Source organism: Oryctolagus cuniculus, chromosome 13 (assembly GCF_051225735.1).
Source record: "Oryctolagus cuniculus isolate XC-2025 breed Fujian yellow rabbit chromosome 13, ASM5122573v1, whole genome shotgun sequence".
NCBI lineage: Eukaryota > Metazoa > Chordata > Mammalia > Lagomorpha > Leporidae > Oryctolagus > Oryctolagus cuniculus.
In genome coordinates, this window is record NC_142879.1 from 54,361,679 (window position 1) to 54,387,905 (window position 26,227).

Below are 26,227 nucleotides of genomic sequence, written 5' to 3' on the forward strand. Positions count from 1 at the left end.
TCCCACGTGGCAATCACTGAACTAAGCACTAAACAGCTTCTTTGACTAAGGTCTCACCAAAGCTTCAGGAGTGAGGATAATTGTCTTCTTTTTTTTTTTTTTTTTTAATTAATTTATTTACTTGAAAGGCAGAGTTACAGAGACACAGAGGCAGAGAGAGAGAGGTCTTCCACCTGCTGGTTCACTCTCCAGATGGCCGCAACAGCCGGAGCTGGGCCGATTCAAAGCCAGGAGCCAGGAGCTTCTTCTGGGTCTCCCACGCAGGTGCAGGGGCCCAAGGACTTGGGCCATCTACTGCTTTCCCAGGCCACAGCAGAGAGCCGGATCAGACTCGAAACGGCATCCATATGGAATACCGCCACTGCAAGCATGGCTTTAGCTGCTACTCCATAGCGCCTGCCCCAGTTGTCTTCTTTTGAGGGTGAGGAAAATCAGGCTTGGAGAGGGAGAACAACTAGGCAAAGCCACAGAGCTCCAGGCAGCGGAGGCAGAGCCCCAGCACAGGGTGGCTGCTTCCCAGGCCTGTGTTCTTCACTGTTTGAAACTCGTGCCCTCCGTGGGCTTCAGGCACACATGGAGAAGGCCAAACTCACCCTCCTCTCACATGCAAAATACAGCAGTGCCACCATGGAGGAAGAGCCTGACCTAGAGAAACACAGGCCATGAAACACGTCAGGGTTTTTTGACCTCAACAAATTCTCAAATCCCAAGAACAACACATCAGAGCCACGATTGTCCAGAAATCAAATTCAGCAGTGAACTTTCCCAAGGCCACTTTGCTCAAATGACTCTGTTTGCTTGCTTTGCATGAAGCTCTGGGTCAGGGTCAGCACTGCGGCATAGGCAGGTAAAGTTGCAACCTGTGGTGCTGGCATCCTACATGGGTGCCAGTTTGTCGTGGCTGCTCCCACTTCCAATCCAGCTCCCTGCTAATGGCCTGAGAAAAAACAGTGGAAGATGGCTCAAGTGTCTGGGCCCCTGCCACCCACGTGGCCTTCAGCCTGGTTCAGAGCTGGCCATTGTGGTTATCTGGGGAGTGAACCACTGGATGGAAGATCTTTCCCTCTGTGTCTCTCCCTCTCTCTATACTCTTGACTTCCAAAATAAAAAGGAAAAGAAAGAAAAAAAAAAACTGGATCAAGCCCAAAGGCAGAAACTCCTTGGAACCTGTGAAAGTCAGGTGCCGGGCATTAGGGTGCACAGCTGGTCCTCGTCAGCCTTTGGGGCTTCCACTCAGGCATTCAGTGTGAATTCTCTTTTTAATTTAGTGCTCACCAGTAATCTATGACCTGATTAGATATAAAGAGATTTTTTAAATTATTTAGATAATAACATCTTACATTTATGAGCATATAGTCCTTTACCATTTTCAATGTGCTTTGACTATCTTATTTCATTTCTATATCAGGCATTAAGTATGGGCTAAATTTTTATAGATAAATAAACTGATAAATTGGTTAAATCTAAGAAATACTATTTATTTCATGATCAGCTCTGAAGACTTTTCAATAAGACAAATTAAATAAAGGTAGAAGAATGAAGGCAATAGTACTCTTCCATGAAGTTATCTTTTACAAGATAGTAAAATAATGAACATAATTGGAAACTCAAAACATGTTTCTAGTAATATTGTAGACCGATAAGCTGATTAATCCAATTGCTGAAAACAATTCAAAATATTGAATAAAATACTTTTTAAATAATAACACTTTTTTTAAAAAGAATTAAGGAAAACTTAGAGGACAATATTAAGCAAAATCAGGAACTCTCAAGTGATCTGACTAAAGTTAATTGCCTAGGGAACACTAAAGGCAGCTTGTAGCTTGAGGACATTGGCCAAGCTCAGTAACTTGAGAAGTGCAGGAAATGGGAGACAAGGTTGAGAGTCTATTAAGAAACTTCCAGGGCCCCCTGTACTGATGACATACCCTTCGGGTAGGAACAAACCAGACCAGGAACAGCAAAGCAGGTTGCCTCGTTTGAACCCTGGCACAGCATGGAAAGGAAAAACATCCTGAGACTCTGCAACCACAAGCTCGCCTACAGGTGGGTTTGTAATTACAAAACTCGAAAAAAGTGTGAAGACAAAAATAAGAGCAAAGAACAAGGACAATGAACAGAACACAGTAACAAATATAGTAGCTATTGATCTAACTGTGTCAATAATTACTTTGAACATCAACTGTCTAAATTTAACAAGCAATTGGGATTTTCAGAGTGGATCAAAAAAAAAAGATCCAACTATATGTTGTCTACACGACATGCATTTTACATGTAATGGTTTATATAGATTAGAAGTAAAGGAATGGAGAATCACCATACTAGCTCTAATCAAAAGAAAGTGTACATAGCTATATTAATTTCTGACTGAGCAGATTTCAGAACAAGGTGGATAAAGAAGGTAATTGCATAATGATAAAGGTGTCAGTTCTCCAAGAAAACTTAACAGTCCTTAATTTGTATGTACCTAACAACAGAGCATCAATATACCTGGGGCAGAGGTGGGTGTTTTGCCTAGCAGTTAAGACACCAGCTAAGGGAAAGACTTTGTAGGGTAGTAGGTTAAGCTTCCACTTACAACACCAGCATTGCACATAGGAGTGCTGGTGCAGAGCCTGGCTGCTCCACTTCTGATCCAGCTTCCTACTAATGCCCCCAGGGAAAGCATCAGATGATGGCTTATGTACTTAAGCCTCTGCCACCCATGTGGGAGACCCAGATGGAGTTCCTGGCTCCTGGCTTCAGCTTGGCCTACCTCTGGTTATTGTGGCTATTTGGGGAGTGAATGAGCAGATGGAAAATCTCATTCCCTCTCTCTGTCTCTCCTTCTCCCTCTGTTACTCTGCCTCTCAAATAAGAAAGTAAAGAATAAAAATAATAAAGAAATAAATAACTCTTAAAAAAAAAAAAAGGAAACCAGTTAAGTCAGTCACATCTCAGAGTGCCTGAGTTCAATACCCAGCTCCAGCTCCGGACTCCAACTTCCTGCCAAATTCACACCCCGGGAGACAGTGATAATTCAAATAATTGAGTCTCTGCTACCCATGTAGGAGATCTGGATTGAGTTTCAGGCTCCCAGTTTCAACCACAGCCCACTCCAGCTGTTGAAGGCATTTGGAGAATGGGCCAGTTATGGGAACAATTGCTGTCTTTCTCTCTCTCACTCTCTCTTTCTCTGACTCTCAAATTAAAAAAATTAATGCCTGAGACAAAACTAATCATCTACAAAGAGAAACAGACAAATATCTTATCGATGGAAGCTTCAACACCCCCCACAGATCCAGCAGTTAGAAAATCAAAAGGACGGCTAATCCTCCACCTTGCGGCGCCGGCACACCGGGTTCTAGTCCCGGTTGGGGCGTCAGATTCTGTCCCGGTTGCCCCTCTTCCAGGCCAGCTCTCTGCTATGGCCAGGGAGTGCAGTGGAGGATGGCCCAGGTGCTTGGGCCCTGCACCCCATGGGAGACCAGGAAAAGCACCTGGCTCCTGGCTCCTGCCAGGATCAGCGCGGTGCGCCGGCTGCAGCGGCGGCCATTGGAGGGTGAACCAACGGCAAAGGAAGACCTTTCTCTCTCTGTCTCTCTCTCTCACTGTCCACTCTGCCTGTCAAAAAAAAAAAAAAAAAAAAAAAAAAAAGAAAATCAAAAGGACAAAGCGGAACTGAACAGCAACTCAATCAACTAGATATAATTGACATCTACCAACTACTTCAACAGCAGATGGCACATCTGGGCCACATAGACCAAACAGACTATCTGGGCCTCAGAATACACCTTAACAATTTAAAATAATAAAAAGCATACGATGTCTGCTTTCAGATCACAATGCAATTAAACTAGAGATCAATAAGAGAAAGCTAGAAAATACCAAAATACTTGAAGACTAAATAACGCACTTGTAAATAACACATGATTCAAAGAAATCTCAAGACATGAGAGGGAGTATTGGGGAGATGTTGGTCAGTTAGATAGGAGAAATAGGTTCAAAAAATCTATCGTATAACAGGTTGTCCATCATTAAGCAATATATTGTATTCTTTAAAAAACACCAGCATTTAAAAACTTGCCATGGGACTCCAAATTCCATTAAGGGCCAGTGTTGAGGTGCAGCAGATCACGCTGCTGCCTTTGATGCCGACATCCCATATTGGAGCGCCAATTCAAGTCCCAGCTGCTCTGCTTTCAGTGCAGCTCCCCACTAATGCACCTGGGAAAGCAGCAGAAGATGGGTCCCTGACACTCACATGGGAAACTCAGATGGAACTCCAGGCTCCTGGCTTCAGCCTAGCCCAGCCCTGGCTATGGTGGCCATTTGGGAAGCAAATAGGTCTCTTTCCTCTCACTCTCTCCCTCTCTCCTTCTCTCTCACTCTGCGTTTCAAATAAATACATATATCTTTAAAACAAAACCACATAATTCAGGCATGCTGATAGAACTACCGAGAAGTCAGGCCTTTGGTCACTTTATCATTAGGAAGTATATTTGCCAACATCTTTGTGAACACTGATTAGTTTCTTGTAGAAACTGCAGTTGTTACAGGTAACCATGCAAACAAATGGGGTCTGTGCTAATCAGCACATCCAAATCTTTAGGAACCTAGCCCAAGTCTTCTAGTTTTTCATTCTCCACGTTAGGCAGCCAAGGAACAGGCTACTTGTCTCCACTGCTAAGGCGAAAGAAGGAGATAAAGGGATTTATTACTGAGCATTCTAGAACCTTCCAATCATGTTCTGTGAGAAGTGTATTTTTCTTTCCAAACCAACCTGGCCACTTCTGATGCGTTCACACAAACACGGACTCCTCACAAATGACACCACTAAACTACAGGTCAGCACAATGATTGCAAATTGGAAATCCAGAGACTGAAGTGGGTCTGTGTCGTTTGTCACCAGCATTCCATGCTCAGGCTGCAGCATCCATGCCACCCAGCCACCCACTAGCAAGTCCTTGGACTATGTGAGACCAGGGTACAGGCAGAGGCTCAGGGAAAGCCAGAAAGAACCGCAGGGAGTGGTTCACCATATGGGGTGAACACGTACAAGGCACCCATGCTCCCACAGGTGAGGCCACCAAGACTAGGGTGCCAGGCGTAGCAGACACAGCATGGGCCAGATTTCAGCACCCAATGGCTGCCCATGGCTCTCATGCAGGCAACAGTTTGCATAGCCTTTAAAGACCACAGCCCTGGGCAGCATCCGTTACAACCCCACCTCCCTACCCCCATCCCTAGGTAATTCCTTAGCAAAGGTAACAGTGCACCTAAAGTTGAACTTATGAAATGCATTAAGTCTGTATTCCTTAAATAAAAGGTTTCTCTGAGGGGGAAAAAAAGGGTAAGAGTACAAAAAGTGACAGTGTGAGAGTCAAGCTATACTTCCAATGTGACCGGTGTGACCAGAAATGGTCTAGGACTTGACCCACGACCCTTGGGCCTCCTTGGGCACTAGAGAATAAAAAGTCAGCTGGGTGAGAGAGGACTTTCTGAGAGGTCCATGTGTGGAGAAGGCTGCATGTCCTGAAAGGACATTGGTTCCTGCCCCCTCATCTCAGCCTTCCTGGAGGGTTCCACCAAGCTGGGAGAGCTCCACCATGCAGCTCTGGATGAAAGTCAGGTGTCAGATCTGATCCTTGGAACCTGTAAGTCAATGTGACCTGATTTGGAAAGGGTCTTCGCAGATGGAGGGTGAGCAGAGGAGGCAGGTGCAGTATTCTGGATTCTTCCTGAATCATTACATGAGGGGCCGGCACTGTGAAGTAGGTTAACACTGGCCTGAAGCATAGGCATCCCATATGAGTGCCAGTCCCGGCTAGTCCCGGCTGCTCCTCTTCCAATCCGGCTCTCGCTATGGCCTGGGAAAGCAGTAGAAGATGGCACAAGTCCTTGGGCCCCTGTACCCACATGAGAGACCCGGAAGAAGCTCCTGGCTCCTGGCTTCAGGTCGGCACAGCTCCGGCCATTGCGGCCATCTGGGGAGTGAACCAGCGGATGGAAGACTTCTCTCTCTCTGTCTCTACCTCTCTCTGTAACTCTGTCTTTCAAATAAAATAAAATAAACCTTAAAAAAAAAAAGATTACATGAACCCTACGTGCAATTCCTTAGATCCTTACATGAGGGAACCAGCACCTCATGGCACACAGGGAAGAGGGCAACATGGCCCCGCAGGCAGAAACTGCAGTGATGTGGCCACAAAGGAAGGAATGCCAACAGCCACCGAGGAAGCTGATTTCAGGCACATCCTCCAGAACTGGGAGAGAAGAGACGCCTGTTGTCTGAAGCCAGCGAGTTTGTGGTCATTTGTGATAGTAGCCAAGGGAGTTAACACGCAGGCTTACCACCTGCCGCGTGCTTTGGTGCTGGGTTGGGGTGGATGTGAGTGGGTCCCAGCGCTTGTCAGGGCAGGCAACACAGGACGGGGCCATCCAGGGGCCTGCGCAGGAGGGCCTGCTCACTGCGGGGGCAGAAATCCCAGCAGCAAGAGGCTGGAGGTCAAGCTGAGCGCCTGAGGAGCAAGTCTCAAGTGAGCACACAGGAGAAGGGCAAGAGAGAGCAAACACCGGCGGGCGGGAGAGAGGGCAGCTTTCACCTCCAGCCAGGCTCCCGTCCAAGCCTGGGAGGAGGGCAGTGGGGAGCAGGAGGCCAAGGCTGGAGAGCTGAGAGCCAGCCCCACCCATTTCCCATGCAGGCTTCCAGCCCTAAGCAGGCTCAGCTGGAGCAGGGAGGAGACAGGGATGTCAGAGTGTGGAGTTTTGACGGATGTCTTGGCCTGGATGTTGGAATTCGAAATTGAGGCTGTTTTCCATTTACAGCGACCATTAGACAGATCATTTCCTAAGAGGAGCAGAGCAGAAAAGTTCGAGCCTGCCAGGGTTTTCATCTTGGGCCAGGGAACAGGAGTCCTGCTGAATATATTTTAAAGGAGCGGCATAGGACGAAAACCGAAGGGCGCCGTCCAATCACGGGCCAGGCTGGGCTTGTTCAACAGCCTCACGGCACACAAAGGCTGGTGAAACGTCCCAGTGGAACAGAGAGGAGCCGAGTTCCCGTGAAAGGAAAAAATGCAAATTTGTTTTCGGTATCACTTCTAAGCTTCCTGAGTGGAGCCCTTGGCCTGGAATGACTCGCATTGACGTCAGCCGAGTTGGCCGTATCGCGGCAGCTGCTGCTCCCTCCCTCACCCGCAGCCCCAGGGCCAGACAACACACTGGTTTTGTTTCATGGGAGATGAAAAACATTTGCTGCTGCGTCCATAATTCACAACCCCTGTTATCGCCGGAGCCAGGGATACTGAGCAAAACTACTTAGCGCCCAGGTCAAAACCAAAGGGGCACCTGCAGAGAGATGCCGGGGCGGGGGGAGGGGGGGGCAGGCTGGGACCCCAGGCACAACACTCCTGCACGTGATCTCCCAGCAGTGGCAGCACCCAGGATGAGAGAACAGGCTTCCTCCCAGGGCTGTTCCAGGGCTGACGTAGGTAGTGGCAATGCTGGCCGTCCCGTGGCCCGCCCTGGACTCTACCTCGGATCTTGTGGAGCTTCCAACATCGGGGACAAGGCCCTGGCAGTGAGAGGCCAGCTCCAGAGGCTTCTGCAGCATACGGCCCCGTCTATGAGCTACGTCATTTCTCAGGCCTGGAGAGAATGCTGTGCCCTCTGAGGGCAGGGAGAGTTCAGACACTCCCTTAGGTAACTGTTGTTTGGAATTCCCATGAAAATGCAAGGCCTCAGAAAGCAGTGCATTCTGTATCCCTTCCCTTTGTGTGTTCCCAGGATGGATCAATCCTTCCGGACTAAACCAGTGATTTGGGCATAAGAAAATAAATGGGAAGGGATAGGGCATGGGCTTTTGCACAGCAGTTAAAACACAGCTTGAGATACCCACATTGCATATTAGAGGTGCCCGGGTTCCAGGCGCACTCTACTCCCAATCAGCTCCCTACTAATGCACACCCTAGAAGGCAGCAGGTGGTTGCTCCAATGCTTGGACACCCACATGAGAGATCCGGATTGAGTTCCAGGCTTCTGGCTTCTATCTGGCCCAGCCCTGGTTTGTTAAAGACATTTGGGGAGTGAACGGTGGATAGAAGAGATATCTATCTATCACTCTCTTTCCCTCTGCCTTTTTAATAAATAAGTAAATAAATTTTTAAAATGTGAATGAGTGGAAACAGGGACTGGGAAGGCCAGACTGCACTGTACGTCTCTCTGTGATTTTAAGATCCTGTAAATAAGAGCCATGAATACATGGGTATGCCTCAGAGATAACCACCCCAATACCCCAACTCCTCTGAAGTCAGGGCCAGCTGGGAGCAGAGCTCGTACAGAGGGCCAGAGTGCGAATCCTGCTGGCTCCATCACTTGTCCTGCACTGCTCTAGACACAGCAATGGTTGTTTGAGCCTTGCACCAAACTCCAGCTACTGCTGCTGCCTCCCATACCCCCGCACAGCGGCCTGCCCTGTGCCCAGCACCTCACTAATCACAATCTGCCACAGTGGACAGTGTCCTCTCCCAGGAGGCTGTGAGCGATGAGAGCCTGGAGACTGGGCCCTGCCTAAATCCCAGAACTCATCACATAAAATGCAAAATGAAACACGCCAACAAGCACAGATAAAGTGTCGAGGTGGTACAGTAGTCCTCCCTTTTCCACAGTTTAGCTTCTGCAGTCTCAGTGACCCAAGGTCAGCCTCAGCCCAAAATTATTAAAAGGAAAATTCAAAAACCAGAAATTTCTGGGGCCAGCGCTGTGGTGCAGGTCCACCTTCGGCACCAGCATCCCATATGGGCGCTGGTTCTAGTCCCGGCTGCTCCTCCTCCAATCCAGCTCTCTGCTATGGCCTGGGAAAGCAGTGGAAGATGGCCCAAATCCTCAGGCCCCTGCACCTGCGTGGGAGACACTGGCTCTTGGCTTTGAATCAGTGCAGCTCTGGCCAGTACAGCTCTGGCCATTGCAGCCTTTTGGGGAGTGAACCAGCGGAGGGAAGACCTTTCTCTCTGTCTCTCCCTCTGACTGACTGTAACTCTACCTCTCAAATAAATAAATAAAATCTAAAAAAAAAAAAGAAAAAAGTTAGGAGTTGCTAGGCTTTAGATTTTGATGATCATGATGAAATCTCAAGCCACTGCTGTCTGTCCCTTCTGGCACGTGACTCCACTTTGGTCCAGGATTTCCACTCTGCATACTCAACCCCCACCCCAACTAGTCACTCTGTAGCCCTGTCAGTTTCCAGATTGACTGTCCTGGTATCCAAGTACTTGTCTAAAGTTTTATTTAATAATGGTCCCTGGGGGCTGGCGCTGTGGTATAGCAGGTAAAGCCGCTGCCTGCAGTGCCACATCCCATTTGGGCACTGATTCGAGTCCCGGCTATTCCACTTCTGATCCAGCTCTCTGATAATGTGCCTGGGAAAGCAGTAGAAGATGCCCCAGGTCCTTGGGTCACTGCACCCATGTGGAAGACCCAGAAGAAGCTCCTGGCTCCTGGCTTCAGATCTGTGCAGCTCCGACCGTTGAGGTCAATTGGGGAGTGAACCGGCAGATGGAAGACCTCTCTCTCTCTCTCTACCTCTCCTTCTCTCTCTGCATAACTCTGACTTTCAAATAAATAAATCTTTAAAAAAAAATAATGGTCCCAAGACACAAGAGTAGTAATGGTGGAAATTCAGATATTCCAAAGAGAAGTTATAAAGTACTTCCTTTAAGTGAAAGATGAGAGTTCTCAACTTAATAAAGAAAGAGGAGGGGCCCACACTGTGGTGTAGTGGGTAAAGCTGCTGCCTGCAACACTGGCATCCCATATGGGTGCTAGTTTGTTCCTGGCTGCCCCACTTCTGACCCCGCTCCCCATTAATACCCTGGGAAAAGCAGTGGAAGATGGCCCAAGTACTGGGCCCCTGCAGCCCCATGGGAGACCTGGAAGAAGTTCCTGGCTCCTGGCTTTGGCCTGGCCCAGCCCTGGCCATTGTAGCCATCTGGGGAGTGAACTAGTGGATAGAAGAGCTCTCTCTCCCTATAACTCGAAATTTCACATAAATAAATGTCTTTGTAAAAAAAAAAAAAAAGAAGAAGAAGAAGAAGAGAAAAAATGAAATGATATGCTGAGGTTGATAGGATGCTAATGCTGTTACTCTCTTACTGCACCTAATTTACCAGTTACACTTTGGCATAGGCGTATCTGATAGCGCAAAACATAGTACCTGCAGGGCTCAGTCCTATCTGTGGTCTCAGCTCTCCACTGTGGATGCAGGGACAGCTGTCTGTCAGTGAGTAGTGACTGTCTACCACCTTTCCCCTTCTAGGGTCTGAGGAAACCATAAGGACATGTGCATCCCCATTATGAACTCTACGCCTGGAGCTAGGGGGCTTTTCCAAGGGTAGTTGGACTGTGGGGGAAACAAAAGTGTTCTGCCATTGTTCTTCTCATTCAATCTTTTATTCTAAGCTCCAAACCTTTATTCAATTATGGATAAAACACAAGAACATTTTTGAAACGTTTAAAGGAACACATACCAAGTGACCGACGTAAAATCTAAGTGCAGAGCTGGCAACGGGCTCTGCTTGTCAACAGCACACAGTTGACACAGGAGCAGAGACACAGTGGCACCAACAGAAAGGAGTTTTGGAAGATGTTGTCCCTCACCACCAACATGCTAACTGCTACTGAAGTAACATGGATGAGACAGTAAAATGAGGTTTGGGCAAACTCAACGTTGCCATCATTCTCTGGGCAAACATTTACTGAGTTCCTTCCATGTGCCAGGCCATCATTATAAAGGGGACATGCTGGCTGCCCCCCAGGAGTTCCCGGTCTCCAGAAGACAAACACTGCCACACCAGGCAGAGCAAATGCTAGAGAGCCAGGCCTGCAGGTGGAGCTGGGGGCAGGAAAGGGACGCGTGCCGGAGCTCCGTGGGGACAGCTCCAATCCTACAGTGCACGGAGGAGGGCCAAACCCTGGGTCCAAACCTCGCTAGTTCTGGGACCTTCGCCAAGTTACTCAACCTCTTGAAACCTGTTTATGCCCCCTCGGAAACGAGACTATCATTGCCTACTCCATAGACTTGACATAAAAAAAACTAAATATACGGCAAAGTGGTCAGTCCAGTCCATGTACCAAAGGAAATAATTCTGTTGGCTCTCATTCTTTTCTCTTTAAAAAAAAAATAAAAAATCTGTTTTATTTGAGAGGCAGAGAGATGGAGGCAGAGAAAGAGAGCTCCCACTGGCTGATTCATGCCCCAAATGCCCACAACATTTGGGGCTGGGCCAGACCTGGAGCTAGGAGCCAGAAACTCAATCCAGATCTCCCACATGGAAGGTAAATCCAGACTCCTTGAGCTGCCACTGCTGCCTCCTAGAGTCTGCACTGGTGGAAAGCTGTGTTCAGGAGCTAGAGCCTGGTGTTGAACCCAGGCACTTCAGTATAGGATGTGGGTGTCTTAACTGCTAGGCTAAATGCCCACTCCGTTAGCTCTCATTCTTCTCAGTTCTGTGCGACAAAGTCAGAGAAGGTTCAACAAGGAGGCAACGTTTTTTCAGTGCTACTTGAGGACTTATGAAGAAGGAGGGTGCAGGATTTTGTGAAAAGGAAATATCATTGACAAGGATACAGACACATGAAGTTACAAGCATGTTGGGAAACCAACAAGAAGTTCAAGTTGTTGGTCTGAGCAATGCGAGGGATGGAGGAATTGGACAAGTGGGCTGGGTCCATGCTAGAGACTTTTATTTATTTTTCATTTTTTAAAGATATATTTATTTGCTTGGAAGGCCATTACAGAGGAAGAGACAGGGACAGAGGAAGAAAGATCTTCCATCTGCTGGTTCACTCCTGAAATGGCCACAATGGCCAGGGCTGGGCCATACCAAAGCCAGGAGCCTGGAACTCTATCTGGGTCTCCCATGTGGGTGCAAGGGCCCAAACACTTGGGCCATCATCCACTGCTTTCCCAGGCCCATTAGCAGGGAATTAGATTGGAACTGGAGTAGCTGGGATTTGAACCAGCTCCCATATGGGATGTTGGGTGTTGCAGGTGATGGCTTAACCCATTGTGCCATAATCCCAGCTCCCCATACTAGAGACTTTTGGATTTTATCCTGTGGGCATCTGGTCAAACAATGATGGGTCTGGGATCAAATAACAGAGTTCCACTTTCACCCTGCTTTGGCTCTAAGGGCCAGTTCCCTGGGTGAAGAGCAGATAATAACATCTACCTGGAGAACTGCTAAATGGCTCAGAGATCAGAAAACCTTTTCTGCAAAGAATCAGGTAGTAAAGATTTCAGGCTTGGCAGGCTGTACCCTGCCAAGTTGCTGATGCAACTTGACTCTACTCTTGTAGCACACAAGCAGCCATAGATTATATGTAAATAAGAAAGTGTGGCTGTGTTCCAATATAACTTAATGAAAACAGGCAACAGGTCAGATTTGGTAGACAGTACTTTGCCCATCCCTAATTTATTTTTTAATTAGTTTACTTATTTTCATCATTTAATTTGAAAATATACAGAGAAATCTTCTATCTGCTGGTTCATTCCCAAGGCTAGGCCAGACAGAAGCCAGGAATCTGGTTCAGGCATTGTGGTGCACTGGATTAAAATACCACCTGGGGATGCCAGCATCCCATATGAATGCAGGTTTAAATCCTAGCTGTTCCACATCCAATCCAGATCCCTGCTAATGTGCCTGGGAAAGCAGTGAATGATGGCCCAAGTGCTTGGGACTCTTCTACCTACATGGGAGACCTTGATGGAGTTCCAGGCTCCTGAATCAGCCTGGCCCAGCCCCAACCATTGTGGCCATTTGAGGAGCGAACCAGCAGATGGAAGATCTTTCTCTTGCTCTCTCTGTCTCTCCCTCTTTCTCTAACTCTGCCCTTCAAACAAATAAATAAAGAATCTTAAAAAAAAAAAAAAAGAAAGAGAAGAAAAAGAAGCCAGAAACCCAGAACTCCATATGGTTCTTCCACATGGGTGGCAGGGAACCAAGTACTTGAGCCGTCACCTGCTACTTCCCAGGGTATGCATTAGCAGGAAGCTGGATTGGAAACAAGAGGAGCCAGTACTCAAACCAGGCATTGGATGCAGGTGTTCCAAGCATTAACTTAACCACTGCGCCAAATGCCTGCTCCCAATCCCTAATTTAGATTAGAAAACAAAGAGGCCCTTCTTTTATTACTACTCCTTTTCCAAATATCTAGCTACTTGTCTCAAATACAAAGCTTCCCAGACATTGCTAAATGATGTGAAGATTACAATGAGCTCTACTTCATCTAAGCTCAAGAGATTATGATGCATAAAGATAATTTGTTCAACAAAGTGAGAACTGCTTTGCTAGGAGTGTGAGTGTTTTAGTAATCAATCAATCAATCAGTCAAAGAGAGGACTCATTAGGCACATGGTGCTATAGCACCCTGAAGCAGAGAAGAGCAGAGCGTGGAAGCTGGATCTTCAATAATAACATGAGAAATTCCCACTTTTCTGTTGTCTTGTTACAGCTGCACACAGCTTAGTTGTACATAATTCTTAAGAGTCACATTTTCCCCTTGTTCATCTGTACAATAAAGAAATTCCACCACGTGGCAATGTAACTCTGTGTACCAGACAGCTTCTCAGCATGGGCTTCTTGGAGATGCTTGAAGGAAGCCTCCATATGGCCCTGGACTGGCCTCAGGGACAATCCGAGCCCTGCGATTAGGGGTAACCGCATAGCAACTAGTGCTTGGGCATCAGTGCCTGGAAATAAGGACAGAGAGGGAGAGGCAATGAGATGGGTGGAAATAGAAGGGGCACTGGACTGAAGACTCAGGGCATATTTTTCTGTCATTGCAAGAAACAGACCCTCTGGCATATGGTGTAGATCAGGAGGGTTGAAAATTCAATGCTAGCAGGAGCTGGATGGGGAAGAGAAGTAGGACAAGGGGGCTAGATGTAACCACAGGGAGCAATGGGGACAGAGACAAACTGGCATGTTCATGCCCCACCTAAGTGGACTGCAGGTTCTCAGTTCCAGTTCCCAGCTGCCACATGGTCTTCAGGGCTCAGCATGACAGGGCTGTATTTTTTAGCTTCTGTTGTTGTTTTTTAAGAATGCTAGAAACTTAGACTTTTGTGTGCAAGCTCTTGATTTGTGAAAATTGACTAATTTTTTTTCTTTTTTAATTACAGTTGTGCCTGCCAAACAAAACATGGCTGTTCAGATTCTGTCCAAGTTGTCATTCTGTGATTTCAGGTGTGGATGGTGAGGTTGATTTCAGAAAGAGTTTTGGAGAAACCATGGAGTTCTGGATTGAGCAAAAACTAGGCCTCCTTTAGCATTAGAGCAACTATACACTGCAGCTGGAACTACGGTTGCCCATTACATAAAGGATGCTCAATTAAGTCGGAATTTAATATAACAAAAAATAATCTTTCGTAAGTATATTCTGGGGCCGGCGTTGTGGCACAGAGGGTTAAGCTTCTGCCTTTGATGCTGGAATCCCATATCAGCACCAGTTTGAGACTTGCCTGCCCCACTTCCAATCCAGCTCCCTGCTAATGCACATGGGAAAGCAGTAGAAATAGCCCAAGTACTTGGGGCTCTGCCACCCACATGGGAGACCTGGATGTAGTTCCAGGCTCCTGGCTTCAGCCTGGCCAAGCCCCAGCTGTTGCAGCTATTTGGGGAGTTAACCAGCAGACAGAATCAATCAATCTCTCTCTCTCTCTCTCTCTCTCTCTCTCTCTATATATATATATATATATACATACATATATCCATCTCTCTATAACTCTGCCTTTCAAATAAAGAAATCAGTCTTCAAAAATTATATAACTATTTTCCAAATATTGCATAGGAATACTTACGACTCCCTCCCCTAAAAATGTATGATGTTTATCTGAAATTCAATTCAAACTTAACTAGGTGTCTTGCATTTTTATTTTCTATATCTCGTAATTCTCTTCAGCATTCCACAGGTTCCAGTGAGCTATGTTCTCCCATCGTGTCTCACAGCAGCAAGTTCTGCCCTCAAGAACACAGACACACAGTTCACAGTACAGCATTCAAAGGAAAAAAGAAGTAAATTCACATATTTGAGTGCCTGAATATTCTAGTAACATACTAAGTGATTTTTAAAATTTTATACTTTTTTTTATTTGAAAGGCAGAGAAATAGAGAAAGACAAAAATCTTCTATCTGCTGACTCAATCCCCAATTGCCCATAAAAGCTGGGGCTGGGGGCTTGGGCTGGGCCAGGACAAAGCCAGGAGCATGGAACTCAATCCAGGTCTTCCATGTGGGTGGCAGGGACCCAATCACTTGAGCTACCACTTGCTTCCTCCCTGGGTGTACACCACCACGATTTGAACCCAGGCACTCTGATATGGATGCAGGCATCCCAAGTGGCTTTTTCTTTTTAAGATTTATTTTATTTATTTGAAAGGCAGAGTTACAGAGAAAGGTAGAGACAGAGGGAGAAAGAGACCTTTCATCTGTTGGTTCACTCCATAAATGGGCAACAACTGGGGCTGGGCCAGGCCAAAGCCAAGGGCTTCTTTCAGGTCTCCCACATGGGTGAAGGTGCCAAAACACTTGGGCCGTCCTCCGCTGCTTTCTCAGGTGCATTAGCAGAGAGCTGGATAGAAGTGGAGCAGCCAGGACTTGAACCAGTGCCCATATGGGATGCAGCGCTGCAGGCCAGGGCTTTAACCCACTGTGCCACAGTGCTGCCCCCTGCCCCCTGCAGGTGGTTTCTTAACTGCTACACCAAACACCCACCCCAACATCCTAAGTGATTTGTGCATCTTATCCTTGACATGGATGTCCTGGAGCCATCCCAGAACCTCCCCAGTTGTGTGCTCTCTCTAGGAGTCTCTGTGTCCTCCTGCCATCTATGCATATGGAATTCCTATCTCACAGGATTGCCATCAGGATTAAATGGAATCCATGTAAAAGCATGGCGTCACACAGCATCTGAAACGAGGCAGGCAAACGACAAATGCTTGCTGTGTGTCAGATGAAATTCTCTAACCTCAAAATAATGCCTTGTATTCCTACTGCACCTGTCACCAAGCCAAGGCCCGTCCACTGATGGGCCTAGGAAACTGGGGCAAGGGAAACATGTGACCCACCACCACCATGGCAGGTGACATCTCTGGGGGTGGGAGAGACACACAAGTGCTGAGCTCCTGCTGCACTGTTAGGACCCCAGCCCACAACAGGGAGGAGGACCCCAGCTTTCTGTCCTTTTACAGTTGGCAGCCAGGCATACAGAGGCCTCCTTGTTATCTGGGCTTTGTCACTGTTTTTGCAGCAGTGTAACAACTGTGGCCAGCAGTGCAGGGCTGGATTTTTAATAGGCTCCTCGGGCTCTTTGTGGGGGTCAGAGAGACGGAAGCGCCCTCGTGCCTCCTGCTCTCAACCTGGCCTCCCTGGCAGTACCTCTGAGTACCCCAAGGCAGAAGCAGAACCTGGAGCCCGAAGGGCTTTGTTTCACTCACTTCCTTCCCCAGGCCACCTCAAAGAGACAAAGGATGTCTCGGCTCACGATGCAGCTGTGAGCTGTCAGGTGCTTGTCTGATGCCAAGGCCCTGTCCTCACACTCACACCTGTATTTCAAGATCTCTGAGGGAACTCATTTAAGTCTGCTCACCAGGGATGTGAAAGTTGACTTTTCTTTTTAAGATTTACTTATGTATCTGAAAGGCAGAGGTACAGAGAGAGAGACCTCTCCCATGTGCTGGTTCACTCCCCAAATGGCCACCAAAGCTGGGAGAACCAAGCCAAAGCCAGGAGCCTAGAACTGCATATGGGTCTTCCATGTGGATGGCAGGGGACAAAGAACTTGGGCGGTCTTCCATTGCTTTCTCAGGTGCATTAGCAGGAAGCTAGATCCGAAGTGCAGCAGCCAGGACTCCAACTGGTACTCATAAGGGCTGCCAGCGTCACTGGTGGTGTAATAACACAGGCCCCAGCATCAAAGTTATTGTGTTTGCTTTCTGTGGCTACCGTAACAAATGCCACAGACTGGGGGCATCAACAACAGTCATTCATTCTCTCCCAGTTCCCGAGGCTAGAAGTCCAAGGTCAAGGGTCAGCAGAGTTGGTTCCTGCCCAAGACTGAGAGGGAAGGTTCTGCTCAAGCCCCTCTCCTGGGCTTGTTGGCCATCTTCAAGTTCACAAGGTCTTTCCCTGCCTGCTGCTTGTGTCCAAACCTCCCTCTATTAGGATGACACCAGACTGATTGGATTACAGACTGCCCTTTTGACTTCATTTTAACTTCCTTACCTCTTTGAAGATCTTGTCTCCCAGTAAGGTCACATGCTGAGGGACTGGGGGTTAGTCCTTCAAAATATGAACTCAGGAGTGGGGAGAGGGCTGGCTGCACAATTCAACCCATAGCAACTCTCCTGTTGGAAAGAATGACATCTATGAACCAAAAAGTCTGTTGTGATAGGTGTTAGGGTTGATCACAAAGATTCCCCTTCTACATGGCTGAATCTCAAAATAATTGTGCAGAGTGAAAGCAGCCAGATAAAAAGAAAGCATACTGTGTGATTCCATTTATATACAATCCTAGAAAATGCAAATTAATCTATACAGTGATGGAAAGCAAATAGATCAGTTGTTGCCTAGGGACTGGGAAGTAGGGATGTGGGGGCTGAAAGACGGCAAGGGAGCACCCGCAAACTGTCAGCCATTATGGAGATGTTCATTATCATGATTGTGGTAGAAGTTTCACAGGTATACACATGCATAGAATTTATCAAACTGTATGCTTTAAATATGTATAGTTTATATGAAGGAAAACTCAATAAAGATGTTTATTTTTTATTTATTTGAAAGGTCAAGAGAAAGAGATTTTCCATCTGCTAATTTACTCCCCAAATGCCCATAACAGCCAGTGCTAAACCAGGATCCAGGAACTCAAACAGGATCTCCTATGTGGGTGGCAAGGACCCAACCATTTGAGCCAGGATGGACACCGGCCAGAAGCTGGAATTGAGAGCAGAGCTGGGACTTGAACCCAGGCATCCCAAGAGGCATCTTTACCACCAGGCCAAACACCAGCCCCAATTATAAAAGAATAAACACTTCTCTTCTCTTCTGTCCTATTCTGTTGTTGGGCATGCAGTAGGATTGCACTTCCCTGCCCTCTTCCAAGTTGAGCATAACCAAAAGACTTGTTTTGGCCAATAAGATGTGGGCAGAAATGATGGTGTCCCTTCCAGACAGAGGGATGGAGGTGTTAAGAGCCAGTGTATGATTCATCACCTTCCCTTAGGTCCCTCCCCTGCAATCCCAAGAGCACAAGTCAAAAAGAGGCCTTCAACTGTCCAGATCCTCGCAATGACCAGCGCCCCCTGTCAACTACAAGGCTATCACAAGGGAGAAGCTTGCTGTTTTAAGCCACTGCAGCAGGCTGGGGGCTTCTTGTTCCTGCAGCATGACCTCACCTCTGCTGACAGACTCTGATGAGTGAGAGGGTTTGCCGTTGAACTCTGGCCCAGTTGGAATCCAGCAGAACATGGAAGCCACATAGCTGGAGGGTGAAGCTGGCCGACCACGCAGACCATGTCCTTTTCACCCAGCTTCAACCCACTCCATCCCTTTGTGCGTATACAGTAACACTCACTCGGGGCACACACCTGACTTGCTGTGTGAAAAAGGCTCCACTGTTACAAGTGGCAGTGGATGTGAGAAGAAAGGAACAGCCCAGCAGGCTCGCAAGGTCAGGAACAGGCTGCAGAAATGACTTTGGTCCCGTGTTGTCCGATCACGTTGTGCAAACCAGTGTGTTGCTGCCTCCAGTTCCTTCTTCCTGCATTGGCTGAGGAGGTTATATGTTACAGGGAGAGCCTGGAATGTGCAGAAGCACGGAGCAACAGAATTTCTCCTTCCTGAACCAAAGACCGTGTCGTCTACTTAGCCAAATACCTCTCAGTCCCACAGGACGTGATCTCCCTGTGCCAAGAGGCAGGCTGAAGTGAAAAAGAGGCTTGCTTCTTGCCACCTGGGAAGAGGCAGGAGGCTCAGTTCTGGTGCCCCCACAAGCTCACCCTGAGCCCCAGGGCAGACCCTCTGCCTGGCTGGCCCTGACACGTGTCTGTCAAGCTGGCCCCCAGGACCTCCGAGGTCCGCATCAGCCTTGAGGTCCTCTGATCACTCAGGGCTGTGCATCTTGCCGCCCTGTCTGTGATAGAGCTCAGGCACTTTACTACACACTTTATAGAACTCCGACTTAATCCTCAGAGCAAATCTTTGAGAGGCGTGCTATTATAATCCTGATTTTACTCAAGAGGAAACGGAGGTTTGACAAGGTCAAGCAATTTACGCAGTCACATGGCTTTCCACGACAGAGCCACACATGCAGCCCCCACTTCTCTGACACCAAAGACAGACCTCCTGGTCATGTGCCCCTGTTTCTCAGACTTGCACTCAGATCGCTGCATGTTCGTTTTCCAAGGATTCTGTTTCACTTATCTTTGCATTTTGTTAGTAGTCAGGAAAAAATGAAAGTTTGCTAGGGATAACCAGACTGATGCCATCACAAGCAGAAACCACCCCGATAGAGCCAGCAATTCCCTTTGTGTTCTCCGCCTGGCTCTAGGGTCCCCTAAAGCGACAGTACTTCGTTTAGAAGGCTGGGGGTCTCAGGATGGGTCTGCACATCCCAAAGGGGCTGCTGACATTGGAGGACCCCAAAGGAATCAGCCTCCTTGAACAGATAAAGGAATGCAAATGGATCACTCTGGAAACCACAGGTCAACTGAAGATTTCTAGAAGCCCTGAGGCCTTTATACACCCCCCCCCCATAAGTTCAGGGCCTCAGATCTGCCTAATGACCCCTTCCAAGCACAGCCCCCGGGAGGGAAGGGGCACAGGTGAGAAGGGGGCCCTGGAGCCTCTCTCTTAGCCAGTTCACAGTTGCTGCTCTGTGCCTGCAGGGCTGGTCAGTGAAATGTGGATAATCGACAGGATTTTTCTCACTGATACTAAGGGTGTAAGGAGGGGCAGGGTTAAGAACCAATTTAAAAATGTGTCCAAAGGGCAGGTATTTAGCCTAGCAGTCATGGTCATGACCCTGGCTAGGACACCATGTCCCATCCAGAGTACCTGGGCTCAATATCCCATTCTAGCCCCTTGACTGCTGGGTCCTACTAATTCCCGCCCTGGGAGATAGTGCTGATGACTCAAAGAACTGGGTCCTGCCACCCATGTGGCAGACCTGGATTGAGTTCCCAGCTCCCTGCTTCAGCCCCAGCCCTGGTCATGGTGGGCATTTGGTAAGAGAACCAACAGATGGCTCTTGCTTGCTCGCTCGCTCTCTCTCTCTCTCTCTCCCCACCCCCACCTCTCAAATCAATACTCCTACCTCTCAAATCAATAAAACTTGTTTTAAATACTGGATGAAAATAAGAGTAAGCCACCAGAGCTGAAGACCCAGGGAAGGCTTCTCCCTCCTGTTCTTCCCTCTCTGTTTTCACAAGTAGCCCTTGCCTAGAGGCTGGGATAGAAAGTGGTCACAACAGAGGGCCCACTCTCTCAGAGCCCTCGGTCCCCGAGGCCACCAGGTCGGGGCAGCTGCACACACGTGGTGGGCCGAGGAGAGAGTCCTATACTCCAAGAGGATCACGTGCCATTGGACAGCCGCCTACCCAGGCAGCCAGACAGAGGCTCCTACAGGCCCAGGCAGGCCTCAGATCCATGAACCTGCTGGGCCAGGCACGTTCCAGAGGTGGTGAGAGGGCAGGGCCATCCGCGACAGCTCGGGAAACTGAGGCTGCCCACCATTTCACAGTCAGGTCCCCGCCAAAGCAGACTGGCCTCCCTGGCTCTCTATCTCCCTACACGAAGTCAATTTTCTCCGACTAGCAATTTAATTTATGGGGGATTTTTTTATGGTAATGAGTTGGAACTGAACACACACCAAGATGCAGCGCGAATCACTGCGAGGAAAGCTAAAAAATGCTAATCTCCCTCCAACATCTCCAGCACCATTCTCCCGAAACTACCTGCTCCGGCAAGGTTCCCGGGGGTTAATTATTGCTGCAGAGGAAATCGCGCTGATTTGCATCAACTTTCATCGACTGGAACCAGCGCAGGGCGGTCCTGCAGGGATAGGCTGGGTTAGCCGGCCGGCTTCAGCCCTGCCAGGTGAGAGCCACACGGCTTTGCAGGCTGCCTCCCCACTCCCACCAGCTCTGTTTCCCTCTGCTAATCACACTCGGTGCCTGGGCCACCTCGGGGCACCTGCGGGGATCCAGTTACCTGTTCACCTGTACTTTGCACACCTGATACGCTCAGAGCCTCCCCACCTGCTCCTCACAGCAGCGGTGGCTGCAGCAGGGGCCTGGGGCCCCAAGCTCAAGACCTGGTGTTTAATGTGGCCTGTTTGAAAAGTTCCATCCATACCTGGTGAGCTCATGGATATTTCTCAAAGCCATCTTCCTTCCCCTACAAGCACCAGGCTTTTTAAAATGACCAGTTCCAAATAGAATGTCAAAATGCAGGTGGTTCCTGCAAGAAGCTGGCACAGCTTCTGGGACCAGAGGAAGCCAGGCCTGCATTTGAAGGCAGGGCGAGTTACGAAATAGAATCACTGGCATCGAGAGGAGGAGGAAAAGAGACAGTGCCGTTCACGCCAGGCGGCTGGGGCCCTTGGGACCTGAGTCTCGGTTCTCAGGTCTCACCTTGCAGGGGATTTGAAAGCGGCCTGGCTGAGTGTGGGCCCTGTGGGAAACACAGCACCTTCCTGTCCTGAGACAAGGGAAAGTCTGTAATCCATACATTGACATGCAAATGTGTGTTGACCCAGGTGAGGTGTGCTGTGAGAGAAGCTTCCCAGGTAGGTTCCCACTCTGCGGGAGCCTTTATTCTGGGATTCCTGTTTCACTGGTCTACCCAAAGAGGGTTTAAAAAGAAATGTGGGGCTACAACACCAGCGGCCCAGAGTGTCATGGCGCTCTTCTTCTGATCCAGTTTCCTGCTAACATCCCTGGTAAAGCAGTAGAGGATGGCCCAAGTGCTTGGGCCCCTGCCATTCAGGTGAGAGACCTGGGTGGAGTTCCAAGGCTTTTGGCTTCAGCCTGGCCCAGCTCTGGCCTCTGCAGTCATTGGAAGAGTAAATCGATGGATAGAAGATCTCTCTCTTCTTTCTCCCTCTCAACTCTGTCTTTCAAATAAATAAGTCTTAGGGAGAAAAAAATGTGAAGCAACTTTGCACTCCTCACTGGGCCGAGGCCTGCAGGGCCCGCACTTGCTCCAGTTCGTTTGTGCTTTTATAGCATTCAGCTCACGGACTCCTCTGTGCTTGGATTTTCCAAGAAATGCAGCATGAAGAGTGAGCCTCAGGTAGGTTTATAGTCCTTGGCTTAACAGAGCGTCTGGCTTAGGAGTAGCTCAGTGAGGTTTGGGGCCAGATGGTGGACATATGGATGGACAAGGACACCTGTCCCTTAGATAAAGCAGGTTGGAGAGGACCAGCAAAAGCCCTTGGGTGAAGACACTCAGCAGGAGCCAATGGCCAGCCTTTGAGCCACCTGAATATGCAAAATGGAACTAGGTATCTGCGGAGAAATTTGGCACAAAACATGTGGCGTATTGTCTGACCTGTTTATAAGGGACATCCTGGAAAAACAAAAAAGGTTGAAGACTCAGGAGAGGTGTAAGCAGTGACTAACCTGCTTAGCTAATGACAGGAGTTACACAAACTGGCTTCAGGGTAAAGTCCATTCAGGTGTTACTCAAGACCAGCCCTCCCCCAGCAGGTACAGTGAAGGCCAACAGTCATGTAGCCCAAAGCCCCTTCCTTCTGCAGCCTTCCTTCACAATCGGCTCTACTCCTATTCTGGGCTGCACACCACCAGACCAGGTGATCTCAAGTCGCTGATATGTCTGTCAGCTTGTGTCGTGGCTAACAGCCCTGTGCAGGCTTTCCAAGCTGTGCTAACCACAGCCCTGCACCTGGAGCAGCAGAGAGGGAGTCTGCCTGCTCTATGGCACCCCTCCAACTCCTTCCACTCCCACACCTGCACCTAATCCTGTTGTGCCCACCCAAGAGTTGCTGACCAGTGCGTTGGGCAAAAAGAAAGCCCATTCCAAAGCCAAAACTTAGTGGCTCCTGGCCGGCGCCATGGCTCAATAGGCTAATCCTCTGCCTGCGGCACCGGCACACCAGGTTCTACTCCCGGTCGGTGTGCCGGATTCTGTCCCGGTTGCTCCTCTTCCAGTCCAGCTCTCTGCTATGGCCCGGGAAGGCAGTGGAGAATGGCCCAGGTCCTTGGGCCCTGTACCCACATGGAAGACCAGAAGCACCTGGCTCCTGGCTTCGGATCAGCGCGGTGCGCTGGTCGCAGTGCGCTGGCTGCGGCGGCCATTGTGGGGTGAACCAACGGAAAAAAGGAAGACCTTTCTCTCTGTCTCTCTCTCTCTCACTGTCCACTCTGCCTGTCAAAAAAAAAAAAAAAAAAAAAAAAAAAAAAAAAAAAAAAAAAACAACCTTAGTGGCTCCCACCAGATACTCCTAAAATAATACTATTACCTTCCTCACCTATTACCTATTACCGTCACCCCATAAAGAAACACAGCTGCCAATGCCCTTAACCATGGTAAATCGAACACATCCTGGACAGTGTGCTTTGCTTTTATAAGCAGAATGTGCACACCCAGGGGCACACCACCCACGTGTACACCCATCACACTCATGCACATGATCAGGAACCAGTGTGCATGCTGGTGGGTGTGAAAAGAGCCCCGGTCACAGAATGCTAGTGACTGCATTACTGCTTTCAGTTGCCTACAGTCAACAGTGCTCCAGAAATGTTAAATTGAAAATTCCAGAGACAAACAATTCCTCAGTTTTAAATCATGTGCTATTCTGAGTGGTCATCCTCTTCTATCCCACCAAGGACCTGAAGCATCTCTTTGTCCAGTGTATCCATGCTATATACACTACGTTCCCACTTAGTAGCCATCCCAGGTTTCAAATGGATTGTCCTGGTATCACAGTGCTTGTGTTCAAGTAAAAATTAAACGTTATCATAAGCATGTACATAGAGGAAAAAATATGGTACATATCAGGTTGGGTACTATCAAAATCGATGAAAACATGAAATCACATAAATTGCTGCTCATCTAAGGTCCTCTGTCTTTGTGTCTTATTCTATCACCAAACTCAAGAACAAAACCTAAACTTCGACCTCCTAACAGAGGAGCAGCTCCCACTAAACAGGACCATTAGAGACAGAAGTTTGAGAGTATTTTGAAAACTTTGATGTACTGAGACAGCTCAAACTTAAAAAATAGAGAGACAAGAAGAAATAAGCATCTCCAGTATTTTAAAGAATCTAGGGCAGGCGCTGAGGCTCACTAGGATAATCCTCCGCCTGCGGCACCAGCACCCCGGATTCTAGTCCCGGTTGGGGTGCCAGATTCTTTCCTGGTTGCCCCTCTTCCAGTCCAGCTCTCTGCTGTGGCCCGGGAAGGCAGTGGAGGATGGCCCAGGTGCTTGGGCCCTGCACCCACATGGGAGACCAGGAAGAAGCACCTGGCTCCTGGCTTCGGATCAGCTCAGCGCACCAGCCGTGGCGGCCATTTGGGGAGTGAACCAACAGAAAAAGGAAGACCTTTCTCTCTGTCTCTCTCTCACTGTATAACTCTGCCTGTCAAAAAAAAAAAAAAAATCTAGGGATCAACCTGCTCATTTGACCAACAGGAGACTTACAAATATATTGGTGTGTAGGTTGAACCCCACAGGGACAGAATGTGGCTTCTAAACCCATTACGCACTGGGCACAGGCTTCCTAAAGAAAGTATATGAATTGGGTCCACATCATAGGCCCTGTCCATTAAGCGTCCATTTGCATATAATGGTGCAGACATTACACCAAAGGGAGAGAACAGACACTGACCCCCAACCCCAGGCACAACTTCAGGACAAATTACAAGTGACAAGAGCACTACTATGGAGATAAATGACGTGGCTCATGGAATACCATGTCCAGAGGGTGGCACAGCGGCCCCTGCTCGCCAACAGGGAAACAAACTTCCCCACCAGAAGCACTTGAACAAGAGAGAATACTGCAGAGGAGGAGGAGACCAGTGACAAATTTGTCAATGAGAGCCAAACCTAGCTCTGTAGTGAACCACACAGTTTATTTTTAAAATTTTGTAGTTTGTTTATTTGAAAGCCAGAGAGACAAAGATAGACAGATATTCAAAGAATTGCCATCCACTGCTCATTCCCCAAATGCTCACGTTGGCCAAGGGTGACCTAGGCTGAAACCAGAAGCCCAACTCAACCTGGGTCTCACTCGTGGGTGGCAGGGATTCAGGTACTGGAGCCATCGCCTGCTGCCTCCCAGAGTGCACTTCAGCAGGAAGCTGGACTAGGAAACAGCTGGGGCTCAAACCCAAGTATTCCAGTATGGGATGCAGGCGTTCCAAGCAGCATCTTATCTTCCAGGCCGAAAGCCCACCCCAGAGTACGCATTTTCAATATACAAGGAATACAGAGGCCGTGCTTCTTTGGCTGTCCTGCTTTGTGTGACCAAGTCAGGGTCTCGGGGAGAGGCTTGACTCCAGAAGCCCACTGTGCAAACACCAAGTCCTCTCCGCAGGACAACCAGAGGCCCGGGAATGGACAGTAAGAAGCGTCAGGGGCATGTGACGCTGGCTTCCTGGAAGGATGACGGCCAGGATGCCTTCACACCAGGCTGGGAACTGAGAGGCAGGTGTGGTGCAAGAGCAGATTACAGCAACTCTCTGGACAAGAGCTGACGGCTCGAGAGTCCGCAGGGGACCCAGGCTCCTCTTCCTGATCCCATCCTTTTCCTCTTCCAAAGAGTCTTTGTACACTTCAGATTCAAAGGACAGGCTTGGACAAAAGAGAGGCTGTTCCATCCAGAAGTGAGTACTTGTCTGAACAAGCCGTTTGCCAGAGTGACGGACAGGGAAGGGCAAGGAGCCACAGGATGACTTACCATGGTCCCCAGGCAGTGGCAGGGCCCCAGGGCACCGCCCCACACTGAATCAGAGGAAGGGCATTCCTCCACTGTTACCAGCTCCTGCACCACCACCAAAACAAGCCATGCCTTTCTCTTTCCCACGTTCCTAGGTCAAGAAGCAGGCGTGGTCCACTGCGGCAGGTTGACATCAACGGAAAACACATTCCTGGGCTCCGCGGTGCCTATGGACACGTGCAGTTTCTGAGGCTGAGTTATACCTGACCTCTCGGTCAGTCCCTGTTTACT

At 48.6% G+C, this 26,227-nt stretch overlaps 1 long non-coding RNA gene across 2 annotated transcripts in view; it reads right to left on the bottom strand.

Moving 5' to 3' along the window:
• The window catches only part of LOC103350930 (uncharacterized), a 221,876-nt gene that overhangs the window by 167,326 nt on the left and 28,323 nt on the right, over positions 1-26,227 (bottom strand). For both annotated transcript variants that reach the window (XR_016218998.1, XR_016218997.1), the window contains exon 2: positions 17,262-17,383. This is a non-coding gene — a long non-coding RNA (uncharacterized LOC103350930). The remainder of the gene's footprint in view (positions 1-17,261; positions 17,384-26,227) is intronic.